The 19,160-nt window shown below is 37.1% G+C and overlaps 1 protein-coding gene and 1 long non-coding RNA gene across 3 annotated transcripts in view; one reads left to right on the top strand and one right to left on the bottom strand.

Annotated features, from left to right (window-relative positions):
* The window catches only part of ZNF474 (zinc finger protein 474), a 24,977-nt gene extending 20,175 nt beyond the window's left edge, over positions 1-4,802 (bottom strand). The window contains exon 1 of one of the 2 annotated variants that reach the window (XM_002815821.6): positions 4,608-4,802. The gene's annotated coding sequence lies outside the window, so the exon portion shown is untranslated. Of the gene's footprint in view, positions 1-4,586 lie in introns of both variants that reach the window. The other variant, XM_054555866.2, reaches the window with a different exon arrangement.
* Positions 4,658-19,160, top strand: LOC129059516 (uncharacterized). Its single transcript, XR_008525472.2, has 3 exons — positions 4,658-5,496; positions 7,839-7,898; positions 18,708-19,160. It is a non-coding gene; the product is annotated as an uncharacterized LOC129059516 (long non-coding RNA).

Here is a 19,160-nt window from a genome sequence, read left to right as displayed (position 1 = left end):
TTGCAGTTTGCCATCCTCTTTAAATGATTAACAACTTGCCTTCTTTATATTCTCCCTCTCTGCTGCCCCCAACATAGTGTATTCCTATTGCCATATTTGTGGGCAATGATATTTAGAAATTGCTTCTCCGTGTTTGTAAGACTCCACAGAAGTCATCACTGATCCCTCAGGAAGGGTGTTCTGGAATTGTTCACATTCTTCACCATTTACAACTTACTTCTAGAATAGTATATAATCCTGAAAATGTATCATTCACCAGATAGTCTGGGAAAATGAGTTAAAATAATATTACATATTTATTCAAATTATGTAGACCCAGAGAAGAAACAGTCATATGAAGGTCCAGTTGGTAAAACTAAAAATTCTCTTAGAAATAATAGATAAGATTTGAATTCTCAAATAAGCTGGAGCTGGGCGCTATGGCTCACGCCTGTAATCTCAGCATTTTGGGAGCCAGGGTGGGAGGATTGCTTGAGCTCAGGAGTTCAAGATCACCTTGGGCAATATAGTAAGAGCTCATCACTACAAAATGTAAAAAAAAATTAGCCAGGCATGGTGGTGCACACCTGTAGTCTCAGCTACTTGGGGGACTGGAGTAGGAGGATCGCTTGAGCCCAGGAGGTCGAGGGTGCAGTGAGCTGTGATTGTGCTGCTGCACTCCAGTCTGGGTGACAGAGCAAGACCCTTTCTCAAAGAAATAAATGAATGAATGAATGAATGAATAAAATAATCTGGAAAATGCAACTAATAGAAATAATAGTTTACATTTTAGTCTCAAAAGAAATAGGTATTTTATGGAAGTGATAGCAAGATTCAGAAAGGCTGGAAAATATTTTTTCTTAGTTAACATTTGAATGTTTATAATTTTCTGTCAATTTGCAAGAATATGTGATGACATTTATTCTGATGCGTATTTTACCAGGTATAGATTTTTCTCTGTAATTGTGAGAAATATACTGTTAAACAGGAAACAGAGTTGATGTTATAAATAATGTTTTCTTGCAGAAATTATGAACAAATAAATATTCTCCTCCGCTTTTTCCTGTCTAGAACAGTGTCTGGAATACAGTAGATGCTCAATAAATTACTGAATAAATTAACAAATAAAAATTAAGTTCAAGTCACATTCTATATTAATGGGCTTGAAAAATACTTATTTTTTTCACTGGGATTATGATTCCTGAATAAGTTTATAACTATATTTGTGGCTTTTGCTTATTACAGAATCACTTAAAATAAGGTTGCTGCCTGGGGAAACATTTGGGCAACATGCAAGGAGGACTGCCCAACCTGATTCTAATTCTTGCATATGGTTCACTAGTAAGCCATCATGGAAGAATTCAGCTTCCATATTTATTTTGAATACTTGTTTCAGGTATTCAAATAATATAAGTTGGCTTATTAAAATTAATATGCCAATAAGGATAGACAAACAGATCCATGTAACAGGATAGACAGTCCAGAAACATATGGTCAATTTACATACATGATCAATTCATTTTTGATGAAGATGCCAAGACAATTCAATGGAGAGAGGAAAATCTTTTTAACAAATAAGAGTGGAACAACTGGATGCACATAGGGAGAAAATATCAACTCCCTACTTTCACTACACACAAAAATTAACTCAAGATGGATCATGGCACTAAATATAAAAGCAAAAATGATAAAACTTTAAGAAGAGAATATCTATGATCCTAATATTTGCAAAGATTTGTTAGACAAAACACAAAAGAACTAAGTATAAAAGAAAAACATAATAAGTTATACTTTCTCTTAATTATAAACTTCTGCACATTAAAAAAATTAAGAAAATTAAAAGGCAAGACATAGATTGGGAAGAAATGTTTGCAATACGTATATTTAAAAATTGGATTATCTAAAAATTTAACTTTATAAAGTTAAATTCTAAAATACCCAATGGTATTGACATTTTAAATAATTACCTAACAAAAATGAAAGTATATGTCCACAAAAAGTCATTTACAGTAGCTTTACTCGTAGTAGTGAAAAACTGGAAATAACATAAATATACATCAATGGATAAATGAATACAAAATTATAGCATATTCATACAATAGAATATTGTTTCACAATACAAATGAAGAAACTACTAATATACACTACAGGGATCCCTTTGAATAATGTGCTGCCAAAAAAGTCAAATGCAAAAGAAGTATAGGTACTTAATTATTCCATTTATATGAAACCCTAGAATAAGCAAGGCTAATCTGTAGTGACAGAAAGTATATCAGTTATTGTTTGGTGAGTAGGTGCAGGAATGGAAAATTAACTACAAAGGTTAATGGACATTTTCTTATATTTATATCTTTGTTGGTTTCATGGATATAATCATTTGTCAAAACTCATCAAATTTTGTACTTAAAATGGGTGCATTTTATTGTATGTGAGTTATACATCAATGAAAAATACATTAAAAAGAAAAAATGTTAAATGAGTAAAAGTTATGAATAGATAATTTTTAAAAAGATACAAATTTCCAAGAAGTTCATAAAAAGTACTCCATTAGTCATCAGGAATATGCAAATTATGACCACTGTGACATATTATTCCATATTTATTACAAATATCTACCCTATCACTCATTAGTTTCACTCCTGGGTCCGAATCCAGAATAAATAAAAACATATATCTAATAAGACTTGTGCAGGCTTCCTTTTTTTTCCCACATATAAGTGAGATCACATAGTGTTTGTCTTTCCTTATCTGGCTTATTTCACTTAGTGTAATGTCCTCAAGATTCATCCATGTTGTTGAAAATAGCAGTAATTTCTTCTTTTTTAAGGTTCAATAATATTCTATTGTATGTTTATACCACATTTTCTTTATCCATTTATCTGTTGATAGATAATTTGTTACCATATATTGACCATTGTTAATAATGCTGCAATGAACAAGGGAGTGTAGATATCTCTTTAATATACTAATTTCATTTTCTTTGGATATATACCCAGCAGCGGGACTGCTAGATCAGGTGGTAGTTTTCCTTTTAACTTTTTGAGGAACTTCCATATTGTTTTCCATAATCCATAATGGCTGTATTAAATTACAATCCCACAAACAGTGTATAAGGGTTCGCTTTTCTCCACATTCTCACCAACACTTGTTATCTTTTGTCTTTTTAACAGCCATTCTCACAAATACATGGTAATATCTCCTTGTGATTTTTATTTTCCTTTCCCTAATGATTAGTGATGGTAAGCATCTTCATATACCTACCTGTTGAGCGCAATAATGGTTACCATGAGTGGAGGATGAGGTGAAGGGAAGATAGGCAAAGGGTACAAACCTTCAGCTATAAGATGAGTAAATGCTAGAAACCTAATGTACAGCATTGTGACTATAATTAAAAATTATTATAATTAATAATAATTGAAATGTGTTAAGATAGTAGATCTCAAGCATTCTCACCACAGCCAAAAAAAGGGAATTATGTGATATGATGAATACTTCAATTAGCTTGATTGTGGTAATCATTTCACAATGTCTACATATATCAACACATTTCATGATAAACTCCAAATATATGTGATTTTTATTTGTCAGTCATACCTCAATAAAGCTGGAAAAAAAGTTAGACATAAAAACTAAAATTAGGAGAAAAATACTTTGTGCAAGAATCTTTATAGCTGCTTTAGCTATAAGAGGCCCAAACTAGAAAAAAACAAAATACCAATCAATGTAATAAACAAATGTAAAGTAAGCATATAATGCAATTATACTTACCTTTAAAAAGAATTGTATTACTGACTTAAAAAGTCACATTGAAATGCTTGAAAAAATATTCTGCTGAGCCAGAGACGTCAGTCCAACAATATAATATATATGGTATCATTCTATTCATATAAAGTTCATGAATGGCCAACTATTCTTTGAGGATAGAAATCAAAACAGTGGCCCCCGTGGAGGGAAGATTGGCTGGAAAGGATGTGAGGAAACATTCCAGGGTAAAAGAAATGTCCGGTGCCCTGACTGAGGTGACCATGACACGGTTGTATATACCTGTTAAACTCATTGATTTTAGAAACTTGAATTTAAGAACTCAAGATTGGTTACAATTTACTCCATGTCGATTTTATCTCAAATAATTAAAAAAAAAACAGCCAAGACAATTGAGTAATTACAGCTTTTAACACCCCTTTTCTTTCATGGATAATCTGGCTAATAAACATATAGTTCTGAATTAATGTTAAAACCCGACTTCATCTACTTTTCTTTGAAGAAAGTTATTTTAAAAATCATTCTTTTAAATACAATTTTATTATCTTTTAGATATTAGAACATCTAATCCATAGTTCACTCATCATTGCCAGCATCCAAAGAAGTAAAATGACATTTATTGTTTTGTTTAGTAGTACTAGAGATTTTTCACTTAAGAACTAATTATTATTATTATTATCATTTGGGTTTCTTTTCAATAGCAAGGAAATATTTGCTGAATACTGGTGAGAAGCCAATGGAAGAGAACAAGAATATCTAAGAGAAGCAGTTGTTATTAGTTGAAAGGTTTGGGATTTAAGACCTACCAGACAACAGAGAATGCACACACCCTGCGAGAGCCTCACCTTGTGACATTTGTTCTTTACCTTTGTATTTTGCCTTTTAGCATGGCATGCTGAGCACCTCTGAGTTTTCAGGGAAGGAGCTGACGGAAACAGGAACAGAATAGCTGGGAGCTCCAAGATTCGCATTCCTTGCAGGAGTTGGTGTGAGTTTTTGAGGCTGCTGAGTAACAGGAACCGCAGCCTTTGTTGCCTGGATGTATCCTGGCAACCTGTCAACAAAAGGGACGGGACTGAGTTCTCTAGTAACTGTTGGGAAACAGAGAACAAAGTAGGTATGGATTTCAGCTTTCTTTTAAATTGACTCCAGGAACTTTACCGATGGACTGAGCAACCAACAGGGACAGATAAATTTAAGTCACAGGCTCTTCTTGGTGTAGAAACACAATGTTTTATTTTAAAGAAGAAAAGAAAACAATATTTACTGATTATCTTATTGATCTTTTCTAGGGACTTTAAAAAATACTGTGACGGTTAATATTGAGTGTCAACTTGATTGGATTGAAGGATGCAAAGTATTGTTCCTGGGTGTGTCTGTGAGGGTGTTGCCAAAGGAGATTAACATTTGAGTCAGTGGACTGGGAAAGGCAGACCCACCCTCAATCTGGGTGGGCACCATCTAATCAGCTGCCAGTGCGGCCAGAATAAAGCAGGAAAATGTGGAAGGACTTGACTTGCTGAGTCTTCTGGTCTTCAGCTTTCTCCCATGCTAGATGCTTCCTGCCTTGGAACATTGGACTCCAGGTCTTCAGCTTTTGGACTCTCGGACTTACACCAGCGGTTTGCCAGGGGCTCTCAGGCCTTTAGCCACAGACTGAAGGCTGCACTGTCGGCTTCCCTACTTTTGAGGTTTTGGGCTTCCCTACTCCTCAGCTTGCAGATGGCCTATTGGGGAACTTTACCCTGTGATCATGTGAGTCAATACATCTTAATAAACTTCCCATCATATACACATCTATTCTATTAGTTCTGTCCCTCTAGAGAACCCTGACTAATACTAATACCATCTATATAGAAGAGCTTGGGCCAGGTGCAGTGGCTCACACCTGTAATCCCAACACTTTGGGAGGCTGAGGCGGGTGTATCACCTGAGGTCAGGAGTTCAAGACCAGCCTGGTCAACATGGTGAAACCCAGTCTGTACTAATAATACAAAAATTAGCCGGGCATGGTGGCACACACCTGTAATCCGAGCTACTTGGGAGGCTGAGGCAGGAGAATTGCTTGAACTCGAGAGGTGTAGGTTGCAGTGAGCCAAGATCGCGCCATTGCACTCCAGCCTGAGCAACAAGAGTGAAACTCCATCTCAAAAAAAAAAAAAGAACAAAAACTTGACCTCTAATATTCCCCAACCCTGCCCCTTGTCTCCAGATAATGGAATTGGGATATGGAGGTAATTCACAGGACTCTTAATTCTGCTGAAGTGACTCTTCAGGCCACACAGTCTAGAGATCCCAAGGGACAGTAATGTTTCATATCGTAACTTGTAATAACGCTCTAACTATTCTAGATATCTAATTTATGATATAAAATATTTCTAATTTAGGTGCTTCTGAAATCATAAGATACATATACAAATAATAATACATGCATACAATGACATAGAGCTGATATAATATCAGTGAGTAAATGTTGAGATGGGGGCAAGAAAACCCTGTTTTACATGTTGCCTTTTACTGACCTGTAGGCCCCTAGTTAACACACTTTTCACTTTACACAAACTGCATGTTTTATTGGCCTTATTGTGAACTAAATGTGATCTTTCTCTAAAGAAAGTGCCCAATAAATAAACATCATCCCAAATGCACACCCAATATTCAGTCCAGTGGCTGGCTATTTGGGCCAGATGGCAGAAGAGACAGGAAGTGTTGGCCTATGACAGGACAACCTCAGGAAAACATCACGAGAGTGGATATTTCTGAGCTAAAGCAGGGCAGAGTCTCTATCCTGGCTGGAGCAACTCTTAGGAGGCCCAAGAATAACAGAGCTTGCAGGCTTTGTTAGCTGTAGCTAATGGTGCACTCACGGCCCTCTCTTCCCTGGTGCTGTGGCTGAGCTGCCAGCTGCTTTTCTGTATTCATCGAAGCTGCTTCTAAAATTGGCTGGAGTGGAGCCTTTGTTTCTTCCCAAATTCTGGACTCATTTTTAATTCATGGGTTTGTAGTTTCAGTCAGAATTGAACTTCCTGGTGTTCAAATGTATTTCATCTTGGCAAAACAGGAGTTCCTAGGTGCTCTGTCTCTCCCTCCTTCTCCCTGTCTCTGTGTCTCTCTGGTCTTTTTGAGTGACCAAAACTTTTAAGCTGCTCGTATTTTTTTTTTTAAGCATGCGCAGAGGCATCTTGGACATCAAAAAGCTCTTACAACACACAACCTTTTGATGATTTAAGTGTAAATGAAGCAGAAACATATGGATTCTATTTTCCATAAATCACATACGGTCCTAAAAAATCAACGAGGGTGTGTGTTTTACACGATGTATTCTGTTTAGTTGAACCCAAAACATCTGAAGCATACTTGGAGGTTGATGAATCCAAAATATTTACCCATCCCTATTTATAACATTGTGGGGGAGCCCTTGATTTATGGTGACAACTAAACTGCTCACATCTGTTGAGTGGGCAACCAGCAACCAGTGTGAGCCTCAAAGATAACCGTGTTCCTTCTTCTGTTCTGGCTCCAGGCATTCAAGTCAGCCTCAGATCAAAGACACTGAAGCCTTTACTTGAGCTGGTCTGGTTTGCTCTTGCTTGAGCTTTTCTCACCTAAAACAATTGCCAGTTATTTCAAATTATGTGATATCCAATCACGCTTGTGTCACTGTGGGGTGATGCCAGCCTCCAGCAATAATCCAGACCTGACCCCTTGTGGCAGCAGCCCCACCACAAGGAATTCTGGATTATTTTCCCTTCATAAAACCACAGCTGTTGTGCCTGCACAAGCCCCTGACTTTTTCATTAAAGGAATGAATCACATTTTCATGGAGCAGGAGAAATGCTTCTCCTTGCTGGTATCTCTGCCCATCCTCAAGACTCTTCATTGATGCAAAGCCCAAATCTTACTTTGCAAGCTACCAATAATCCTTTGGAGTTTATTTAAACTTGGCAGAGACTACATTCTGTGAGAAAAAAAAAATTGCAATGGCAGCAGCAGGGATCCAAACAGGATGTTTGTGAAGTCTGGCAAAATAGGTGCACTAAATGCCTTGTTCTTGTCTACCTAATTATTGTTTACTTCATTCTTATCGCCTAACTCAGAAACAGCAAGTTCCAGCCACCTGACATCCGTTATCTCAAATCTTTTAACCATCCTACAAGGTAAGCATTAGTATCCTTGTTTGACAGATTAGAAAACTGAGGCTCAAGAGCATTAAGCAACTTGCCCCGTTGGCAAGGCTATTCCAAAGCAAATCTGGGATGGACATGTGTGTCTTTCTGGTGCCCAAATGGCTTCCCTTCACTGCCTTCTGCTAGATCTTGCTGCCATATTCCCATACCCAATAAATAATATTTTCTATGAGTTGCCCAGACTCAGTAAACACTTAAAACCTAGACCCTCATGTCTCTGAAACTGGAGGCTTGAAGAAACACTGAAGAAACATTATATATAACACTGAAGAAACATTCCCTGTCCATAGGAAGGGAGATCAAAAGACAGAAATCCTTCTGTCTATCCTGGCAATGTTTTTATTATGAGTCTGACCTCAAAAGAGAGAGTCATTTTTCAAATACGCCTTTTGTCACAAGAACAGTCTTTGTATAAATTGAGTTTTATATACTGTAGTAGATTGAACTGTAAAACGTCTAAATTTAAAATAGTGCAAAAAGTGTTCTCTGGTAGATTCGAAGGAAAGGAGGAGAGGGTGCACTTTAAATATTTTAAAACTTAAAAAAATGTATTGTATTTGATGCACCGGAGTCCTGTCCATCAGATCTTAAATCTTCAAGGAATCCTTGCCCTAAGATAGTATTTCTCAACTTTTTTGTGTTAGTGCCCCTCTGCCACAAAGACTTTTAAGGTTTATTTTCCTAATCTTCCCTCACCCACCATGAAATTTTAATATCACAGATATACCTTATATCTGTTTATGTACTGTGGTTCTTTGGCCCGCCACAAACAAATGCAATATCTAAGATTATGTCACCCTTGAAACCAATTTTCACTGCTTCCATGGGGAATGCATGCTGAGGGTCATACAACCAGAGAGCTGACAGTGTTGGCCTCAGATGATCTCATGGCCAAGCTGATGTACAGAAAAAGTGGCCAGGACGCCACAGAAACCATGGTAATCCTCCACAGATTGCCTAAACAGAAGAGAGGGGCAAATTTTCCTTTAAGTGTGTTCAAGAGAAAAATGGACTTGTTTGAAAAGGGGCAATAAATTTATGATATTTTCTATGTATTTGAGTGGTTTTATCATAGAAATAGAACTCTTGGAGCTGAAGTGGACTTCAAAATTGCATCTAGTCCAGGCAACTGTCCTCAGGCAAAAAGATATTTTTGGTCTGACTTTTTAAATTGATGAAGCATTTAAGTAGGGAATATTAAGTTATTTGTTTATGTAGCACAGATTTAAATTCTGACACCAAGAAAAAAAAATACCGTCAGAAGACGCCTTTGCTTGATCTTTGCCATAATAAAAACATTGCCAGGACAGATAGAAAGATTTCTGTCTTTTGATCTCCCTTCCTATGGACAGGGAATGTTTCTTTAGTGTTATATCTAGTGTTTCACAGATAATACAATATTTTGTATATACTGTGTTGTAAAGCCTCCTGTTTCAGGGACTTGAGAGTCTAGATTTTAAATGTTTGCTGTGAGTCTGGGCAACTCATCACAATCCTGGCTCTCCAGGCTGCCCTGGCTCAGTTCTCTACTCTGGTGTTCCACCTCTTTTCCTAACTTTCCCAACACCCCTAAATCAGGACCCAGAGCAGCTTTACATAGGAGGTTCTCAGTGAATATTTGCCTACTATGCTGGGCACATACCTTATTTTGTTAAAAGAGCTGATAGTGAGAAGTGGGTTAAAGATAATCAAAGTTACAAGATGTTAAGATCAGATTCACATTTAAAGATTTTTACCTTTAAATGTTAACATTTTGAAACAATTTTGCATCTTTTTAGAGATTTGGCAGAAGTCCAAGACCTTATGGCATGTGAACAATAAATATTTAATCAGTAGTTTATCACTCAAAGGTCTCTAAAGCTGGTTTAAATTAGAGTGTTCATGGCTGATAATAGTCTAATATTTGATGTTTTCATGTGTGTTTTATGAAGTGCTTTTCAACTCCTTAGTTAGAGATAGTAAGTTATAAGGAAATTCCTTCTAATTGTCCTTCTTTCCACCAGTCTCAGAGAAAGGGATATATTTGTCTCTGGTAATTTGCCCCCCCAGTAAGCCTCTCCTCTCTAGCACCTTTAGTTTCTTCTATTCTGTTGGCTTCTTCCCCTCAACTTTTAAACAGACTCAGCTGTCCTCTATCTTAAAAGAAAATAATCTGCATTTGCTGTGTGTTCCTACCTACTTCTTGAGTAGGAGAGATTCAAGCCCCTGGCTCTATTTTACACACACACACACACACACACACACTCACACACATTTAATCACCTCTGTACCCCATCATTTGGTTTCTATTGCTTCTCTCACTGAAGCATCTTCTGAGAACACATTGGTGCGCTCCCAATCGGCTCAGCCAAGACCTTTTCCTGGTTTCCATCACCCACCATGACTTTGATACATTTAACTGTTGCCCTCCCACCCACTAGAAATTCTCTTCTCCTTTAAACACCTCATTGATTTTACAGGCAAAAAATGTACCAAGTTTTTAGGCTGACTTCAAGACTTGATTAGTATGAATATAATCCATCCAAGAAGTGAAGAGTTCAAGACCTAAGTCACAGCCACAGTGCTTGGTGTGGAACCTGTTTGTCACCACTGTGAATGAGTGGAGAGAGAGAGATGACAGCTGGTTAGTAGGGAGCACTGTATTCTGAGACGTGGAGATTATTCTTGCTGCATGCCAAGTCTCGTGCCAGGCAATTTGCTATTGGGATCGCCCTTTGCTATGACAGGTGGAGTTTTCTGTCTGTTCCTTTCCTAATTTTCTGCAGATCTTTGCTAAAATAGAAACTTGGTTAGAGTAATAATACACGAAGGTTTTACCAAGAGGTGATCAATATCAACAAGACTAAGTCTATTTACCTTTTAGAGGCTTTCCTTGAACCCTGAAAGCCCTGAGCCGACTCAGATAAAGACTGTACCATGCCACTGTAGTCCTTGTTAACTACTTAATGAGGCTGAATTGAGGGCCTATGGTAAGGGATGAGGATGCTAGAAAAAGAAAATATTGTACAGACAATCACCCTAGGCTGACTTCATATGAACCAAAATAAAACTTAATAGGAAAACATCCTCTGGATCAGTGATTCTTAAATGGTGATAATTTCTCCACCCCAGGAACATTTTGCAATGTCTACAGACATTTTTGGTTGTCACATATAGGGTGAAGGGGAGTGCTGCTAGTAGATAGAGGACAAGATGCTGCCAAACATCCTAAAAAGCACAACTAAGCCCTCCACACACAAAAAATTATCTGGTCCAAAACGTCAGTAAATGCTAAGTTTGAGGCTTGTGTGCTGAACTCTTTGGCTATAAAATAGACTGAGTGGCAATGTTTTCTTTCTAGAACAGGCTGAGACAACAGGCTTTTTTCCAGATTCATGGTGCATAACCAAGGGGTTCCATTGCAAATGAAGCAGCAGGCACAGAGAGTCTCTATAGCTTGTTCATATTTCTACAGCCAATATGTGAGGACACCTTGGAAATGTGCACGCTGGCTCTGCCTGACTCACTTCACAGCCCACGCTTTTTTCCATATCACCTGCCCCAAGCGGCTGAGCTGCAGACATTCAGTTGCATGTGACTAAGGGCTAAATCACTTGTGCAATGCAAAAATTAGCTAGAGAAAATGCTAAGACAGAGAACTGAGACTTAGTGTTCCCTGTGAAATTTGTAATGGAATTAGAGTGGGACAGAATGAAGCTAGGGGTTGTCTGATATGTGGGCAAGTACAGACTCTGAGGTGTGAGGTCAGAGCCAAGTTATAGGAAAATAAGATGAGGTCAGCTGGCTCCTAGATAAAGCAAAAGACTGGCAAAGGCTCTTATGAAAGTGATGATCCCAGCCAGGTGAACCTGGTATTTACCAGATTCTCTCTTGCATATGCCCTATTTGTTATATCCTCTGGACCTGGAATCACCCAGCTCTCCTGTCCTCCCCCAGCTTTCACCACAAGTCACCTCTCCTTTCCCTTTGTTCTCCTCTAAAGCTCCTTCTCAGAGCAGCTCTTCAATAAGCAACCATGAATTTTCAACTTTTTGGCTAGTAAGATAGTGCGTATGCTTCACATTGTTATTATTAACAATATGTTGTCTCTCCAACATCAGACTCGGAATGGAAAATTTTATTTATACTATTGTATAGTCAATGCTTTGGGAAACATTAGCTGTTTTTGCAGACGAAACTCTATTCCATCTTATTTTGGAAAAGAGGCATCTGAAGTCCAGAGGGGAAAAAATTATCCACCCAGTTTAAAGTAGAGCCAATGAAAATATGGCCCTTTTCACTCTGTCTTTTGTTATTATTATTTATTTTCTTGGACGGGCAGTATGTGTGTGCACACACACACACACATACATATATATGCATAATATATATATACATACAGTACAAAACTGAAAAATAAAAAAAAATTCTATTTCCACCCCTGACTCACCAGGTTCCCACTCCTGGACCGTACTGCAGCAGCAGCTTCTATTACCGATTTCTTGTGTATCCTCCCAGAAAGTCTATGCATTTACAGATATACATCTATGTGTGAATATTGTCTCCTGGCCTGAAACCAGTGCCCTTCCCATTCCTCTTTGTGGCCACCACAGCCTCTATTGCTCAAAACAAGCCACGACAAAACAGATGACACATTTGTGCTGTTGAAGGAAAACTCAGTGACTCAGATAGACACAAATTGTTCCATGTACCTTTCATCCTCATTACCAGGTGACTTTGCCAAGGTCAAGTGGTGACATTCTGATTTACCACTAAACTGACTGGATGTAACTCACGTTTGATGAGAATATGAAATTCAGATATCAAAAAGGAAAAAAAACTCTTAAATTTTTGAGTTTCATAATTAAACTTGCTTTTATTGCTTTGTTGAGAATATTATTTCTCTTTTAGTTCAATGGATGCAATCTATCTGAAAAGCTAAAAATAGGATTTCTCCAAAATTGCCAATTAATACCCAAATCTTTAAATTTAAGTTCCAGAATCATCACATTTCTGAAATTTTCCTTTAGCATCTCAGGTAAAAGAGCCAAAAGGGTCTCACTGTTTTAACTGGCCAGATTAGGCTGAGCTTAATCCGAGTTCCTGGTATGAAATGCAAATTTGGCTCACCGTGGCTGTGCCATTTGCAAGAACCTGCATTTGAATAGACCAGGAATACATTTCTCTTGGCTCTTATAGAGCCCTTTTGATAATGACTCCAGCCCTCCTAAGGTTTTTGTCCAGGTTGCCTGAAAGTGGACAATTTTTACAAGTTTGCTTTGGCGCCCATGGCATGGATTTTTATGGAAAGTCACAGTTGTTTTAGTGGGCGCCAGTTTGCCCGCAGATCTCTGTGGGAGCCTCCCAGCCAATTTGATGAGAACTATATGCACCTAAAACATGCCAAGTGATGTAAGGAGTGACCTGTCCCCAGTTCTTTGCTCTTCTGCATAAGACCACTGATACATCTTTGCTCTCAATTTAAGGACACACTGTTGAGTATGTGCAGTATTTCTGAAGTCAAAAAACCATTTCTATATTGAAGCCTCCTCTGCTTTTTCCCTGCAAACATGTCTGTTTCTCTGGGATTAGATCCAATTTATTCTATCATATCAAACTGGTAAGGCAACAATGATACAGGTTCATTGGGAATATATATTTTCCATGAATGAAACAAAATGAGGATTTGGTTAGGAGAAGGTGGAAATGTGGCCCAAGATTAATTCTCAACATGCCTTTTAATAACCAGCAGGAAAAAATCACTCATTTAGGTGGCTTCTAAATGAGTGTTCAGATGTATTTATGCGACCACATGTAAATCATGATGTAATCACCAGGAAGTCAAACTGAGATTGGCTTAGATTAGAGTTTACAAGGTTCTTGCCCCAAGATTAAGACGTGTCCCATATTTTTCCTTTATTTTATTATTTTTTTCTACCTGCCATTTTACTCTCGTGTTTTATTACTTTGTATTATTGGAAAGCTTATTACAGTTTTACTTTATGAAACACTTAAGAAGACTAAGTTTATTAATGGCTTAATTTAGAAACAGCACAATTCTCATTTAATAAATTAAACTAGAATTCTGTAAGCCAGTTATTTCATATTCATAAACAATCCTCTTAGTATACTTTTTCAATAAGGCCAGAAAACTAATATATAGCAGAGAAAAAAGTGTACTTGAGAATAGATTTTATGTTTCATGCAAACCAAAACTCAAAAGTAACCTGTTATTTTACAGTCTTCACCTTCCCTTCAATTATACCAGCTTTAATATTTTTCCTTTGAATTCCCCTGAGTCAGATGGTTCTCTTAAGCCTCAAGATTTTAAAAACAAAAAACCTTTTCAAAATCACATGGTTAAAGTCTCAACCTGCCATTAAAAATACTACTGGTGAGGCCAGTGCTGCATTCTCTGGACAGCTTTCATAGGCTATATGAACTCAGAGAGTCACAGTGAGCTGTAGGGAGCATGGCATTCTGTACCACCCTTTCCCTGGAAAAATACCATGGCAGACTCTGGGAATTGTCTACCCAACATCTATTTCCTACCTCACTGGCCCTTTTCTCTTTCCAGTAAAGAGGCTGAAAAAAGATGATTTTCCCATCTTCCCTTCCATCTGGGGATAGCCTTGTCACCAAGTTCTGGCTAAAAAGACATAAGAAAACATCTATTAGAGCAGTGCTTTTCAAACTCTGCTGTGTATGGGTATCACCCGGAGACAGTGTCAAAATGCTGAATCTGAATCAGGCAGGGCCAGGGACATTGCATTTTAATAAGTTCACTAGTGATGGGTGATGCTGTGATCTGAGGACCACAGTTTGAGTAGCAAAGTTTTAATGGGCTTCTAGCAAGGATTTTCCTTCTTGATTTGGACAGCAGGGAGAAAACTTCCTTTTGTTCTCCCTTCTGGCTTCCTGCTTTCTAATAGAATTGAAGAAGGATGTAAATGTGGAGTGGGGTGACCCATCTTATATCCAAGAGGAATGGAGGCTAACATGCTGAGAATAGCAGAATACAAGAATAGAACATGTCTAGGACTTTGATGATGTCATTTTGCCACTGAAGTCAACTAATCTTGGCACCTTCTACTTCTAGACTTTTTAAAAAATGGAAGAAGAAGTATCATTATGATTTAAGTCACTACTTATAATGTTTTCTATTATATGCAACCTAATAGTTCTTATGTATTACACAAACTAACCTGATACATCCAGAGCTAGGTTCATAATCTATCAGCCTTGAGGCAAATCCCATTTCTTATAGTCAGTAGCCTACAGAGAGTCACCGGGCCTGGGGAATGGTAATTCTTTGGCTGCCAAATCTTCTGGGAGCAGAGAACATTCATTCATGTGCTGCTAGATGAAAAAAATATATATTCTTAGGATTGCGGCAATTAACCCATGGCACAAAAATGGGGAAAAGGTGAATGGAGAGAGGCATAAGATTTGAAATTGTTTCTTGTATTTTCTTATTCTCTAATTAAACTATTCTGAGGGATAACAGAACAAGTGGTTTCCTATGAGTGAGCTCATAAAGTGAAGTTTGCTGCTGAAACTCATTGGCATCCAAAGGCATTTTTTTGGTATCTAATACTGAAGGTATGTGTTGCAGAATTACAGTAAATTAGCTAATGTGTATTATTTTGGAAAAGCTTGACACTTGCTTCTCCTAATATTAAACAAATACAAGGTGAATACAACTTTGTTAACAATGCATTTTGAATTTGTTTGCTCTATCTTTAAGAATATTTTACCCCCAAAGCTCTGATCATTCCAATTCTGTCCAACCCTTTGATATCTTTCTCTCTCACATCTCAATTTTCTCATAGTATTAGTTAGGTTACAATCTTACCTGCTGTGAAAAACAAACAATAGTAGCTTAAATTAGATACAAAATTATGTCTGCCTCATCTAACATCCAAAGACAGATATGGAGCTTCATGGTCAGCTCCTCACATTTCCACATTCTCCATTGGCTATTGAATGGATATAGTTCAAAGCAAATCCATTGGATTTCATCTTCCACTGGCTAATGTTTCCACATGGAAGAGATACACATCACTTTCCTATTCTTCCCATTAGCCAAAGCAAGTTACAACTTACTGGAAGTTAGAGAATCACAATAACCACATGCCCAGAAGGAGGAGAATCAGAATATTTTTAAAGAGCCAAATAACTGCCACAATATTTAAACAGTGAATTGCAAATGCCATATAAGACTAGAAATACTAGTTATAATGATTGCTAGAACAAAATTTAGTTGCTGCTAACAACTGTGTTAATCAGCGTCCTCCCTACTTTGTGCAGTTTTTTTTTATGAGTTTCTCAGATACAGGCCATACCTACTAATGCGTGGCCTAGTAGCCAGAGTAGAAAGGAAACCATGATTCTATTGGTCTATATTACATTGAGAAATTGGCCATGCAGCTAAAAGTCATCGCATTTGATGTTCAAAAAAAGTTATCTTTCAAAGGTATTTTTCATTTTCCTCTAGAATTACTACTTTGGACAGCGCTGGGACTGGGAAAAATTGTGAATAGGGTATGATTTAGAGACAGTTTATAATATTTTGAGGGTAATAGCCCCTTTCTATTCTCTATCTTGCTTTCCAAGTCTTCTGTAAGTCCAATACCAACACCTAAGTTTTCACTTTCCAAGGAGAAATTCTTATTTGGGATCATTTCCATCTCAAAATTTACGATCAAAATTTAACTCCACTGTGATCTTTTCTTTAAAGACACAGGTCTTTGCTAATAAATATGAAAAAAAAACTTATTACAAAGTGTTCATGGCCAAAAGGAATTGAATATGTAATTATTCCAACTAATACATTTGTAAATTTACAAGGGCCTTCAATACCTTAAGCCAAAGGAGAAAGAATAGGAATCTCAGTATTCAGGAAAAGAATTATGGAAGATCTCTTTGAACAGATCTTCCCTGGGGGTTTCCCTTAAATCACTCCATAGACCTTAAAATGCTTGTTATAAACATGAATGATATATCTTTTTTATTATCCTGCTATTAAAGTAACCTAAGTGATACCATCTGATGCCGGCGAGGATGCAGTTTAACTGACCTCTAATACATTGCCTTGTATTGGAATGGGATGACTTCTGTTGGAAAGGTAGTTTTGATCATAAACTCAATCAATTAATCTAAGATTATGCATTAGATGTGATTGCTGATGAATGTTAGGTAAAATGCAAAAGAAACATTTAATGGTCCTATCCACAGTCTCTTCTCCTGGCATACTACCTTCTTTGAGTTCCTCTAACACATATATGCCCCTTTGCTTTCACGTGCCATTAGATTTCCTGAAATGCACTCATCTCCTTTCCTCTATCCCATCTTACAGTTTTGCTGACTAATTCTTCATTTATTGTGCTTTATTTCAATGCCACTTCCTCTAGGAAGCCATTCAAGGCTCTATGAGGAGGGGATTCAGTTCCTTCTATGTGTTTCCATAGGACCTCTACTTCCTCAAAGTACTGGTCACTCTGTAGGCTAGTCTACACTACCTGTAATAAGGAAAACCCCATCAAGACAGAGATGGTGGCTCCCTTGGTGCTATGGTCTGAATGTTTGTGTCCCACCTCCCCCTTGCTCTACAAATTTATATATTGAAACCTTAAGCCCCACAGTATTAATAGGTTTGGGGCCTTTGGGGAGATGATTAGGTCATGAGGGCAGAGCTCTCTTGAATGTAACTATTGCCGTTGTATTATAAAACAGGCTTTAAAAAGCTTGTTTGCTCCTTCCACTCTGTGAGGACACAATAAGAAAACAGTCTGCAACCCAGAAGAGGGCCCTCACCAGAACCTAAACATGCTGGCACCCTAATCTGGGACCATCCAGCCTATGGTATTTTGCTAGAGCAGCCCAGTATACCAAGGTACTTGGTCACTGTTGCCTTCTTAGTACATCAGGAATAATATCTGTAGTACTGCTCAAAAGCATATTTTGAATAAATTAGTTAATATATTTAGCATTGTAGAAGATTGTCTCTTTATAATATACTTATGTCTCTTTATAATATACTTATGTCTCTTTATAATATACTTCCCTGATGTTAGGGTTTCAAAATTTAACAGTTGTAAGAAAGCAATAATAGATACAGAGAGATCTACTCTATTAGATATAGATCTAGGTAGATTAATACGTTATCTAGAAATATGTAAACAATCTCACTATTAGGTGAAACAAAATACGTAAAAAGCTATAAGTACAAAGATGCCCCTAGCAGTCTTCTTTATCTTATCAAATATCAAGTGTATTCCAAATATTCCTAAATAGGGGAATATTTAAATTAATTATAGAGTTATGCTTGAATGGAATAATATGTAGCCATTGAAATGATGGTTATAAAAAAGGAGGGTTGAGGAGACTATGTCACAACGTGGAAACACCTTATAATAAAATGTTAGTCAATTACAAAGTAAGATACTAAATCATGTGGACATCATTATTATAAGTATGTGAAAAAATTTGTATGAAAAGAAATAATGATTGCATTTAAGTAAAGAATTGTGGATTTTTTTGGTTTACATTTTTATTCATGTGATTATGTTGCTTTTATAATTAAAGTATGTAATAATGATGTTTGTAACTTTAAATGCAATGAATCTGCCTTACGGGTAACAAAATCAGAGTTTGTCTAACCCTTGTGGTTCAAAGTTTAAGAGATAAGATACAAAGAATGCAAACCAATATTGACTGGATCAAAAAGGAGATTTTACTTCATGTGATCGATTAATAGGAAATAAATTGCGAATTCAATAAAAATTATTTCTTTTGCAGAACTCTTTTTGCCCAACAGAATGTGGACAGCAGAACTGCTTCATAAATCAGGAGGAAGGCACACCTGGAGGGTGGTGATGCCGGCGCAGCGGGAAATGTGCCAGTGTGTACAATTCTTCTCTGGTCTTTGTAAATAGAAATGCTCACTTTCTATGTGAAACACCTAAATGATTCGATGCCAAACGCAGAATAAATGTAAAGGTAGAAGAAGCAAATAGCTAAACAAGGGAGTGTTTCAGAAAGGAAATATGTCAAGCCTTGGCTCAAAAGCAAAACAGTCTTTTCATGAAGGGAAGTGTTCACAGCATTTATTAAATGCATACTCAATCACAAAAATAAAACCCATCTGTTTAATATTAACATTTGTAATAAACATTTAAAAAAGGAATGTAGAAGGCAAATATGTATCATAAAACAAAATGTACACTCTTGGGATAATTAAAACTTCCTCTG

Source organism: Pongo abelii, chromosome 4 (assembly GCF_028885655.2).
Source record: "Pongo abelii isolate AG06213 chromosome 4, NHGRI_mPonAbe1-v2.0_pri, whole genome shotgun sequence".
Classification (NCBI taxonomy): domain Eukaryota; kingdom Metazoa; phylum Chordata; class Mammalia; order Primates; family Hominidae; genus Pongo; species Pongo abelii.
This window is presented reverse-complemented; position numbering and strand designations above follow the sequence as displayed.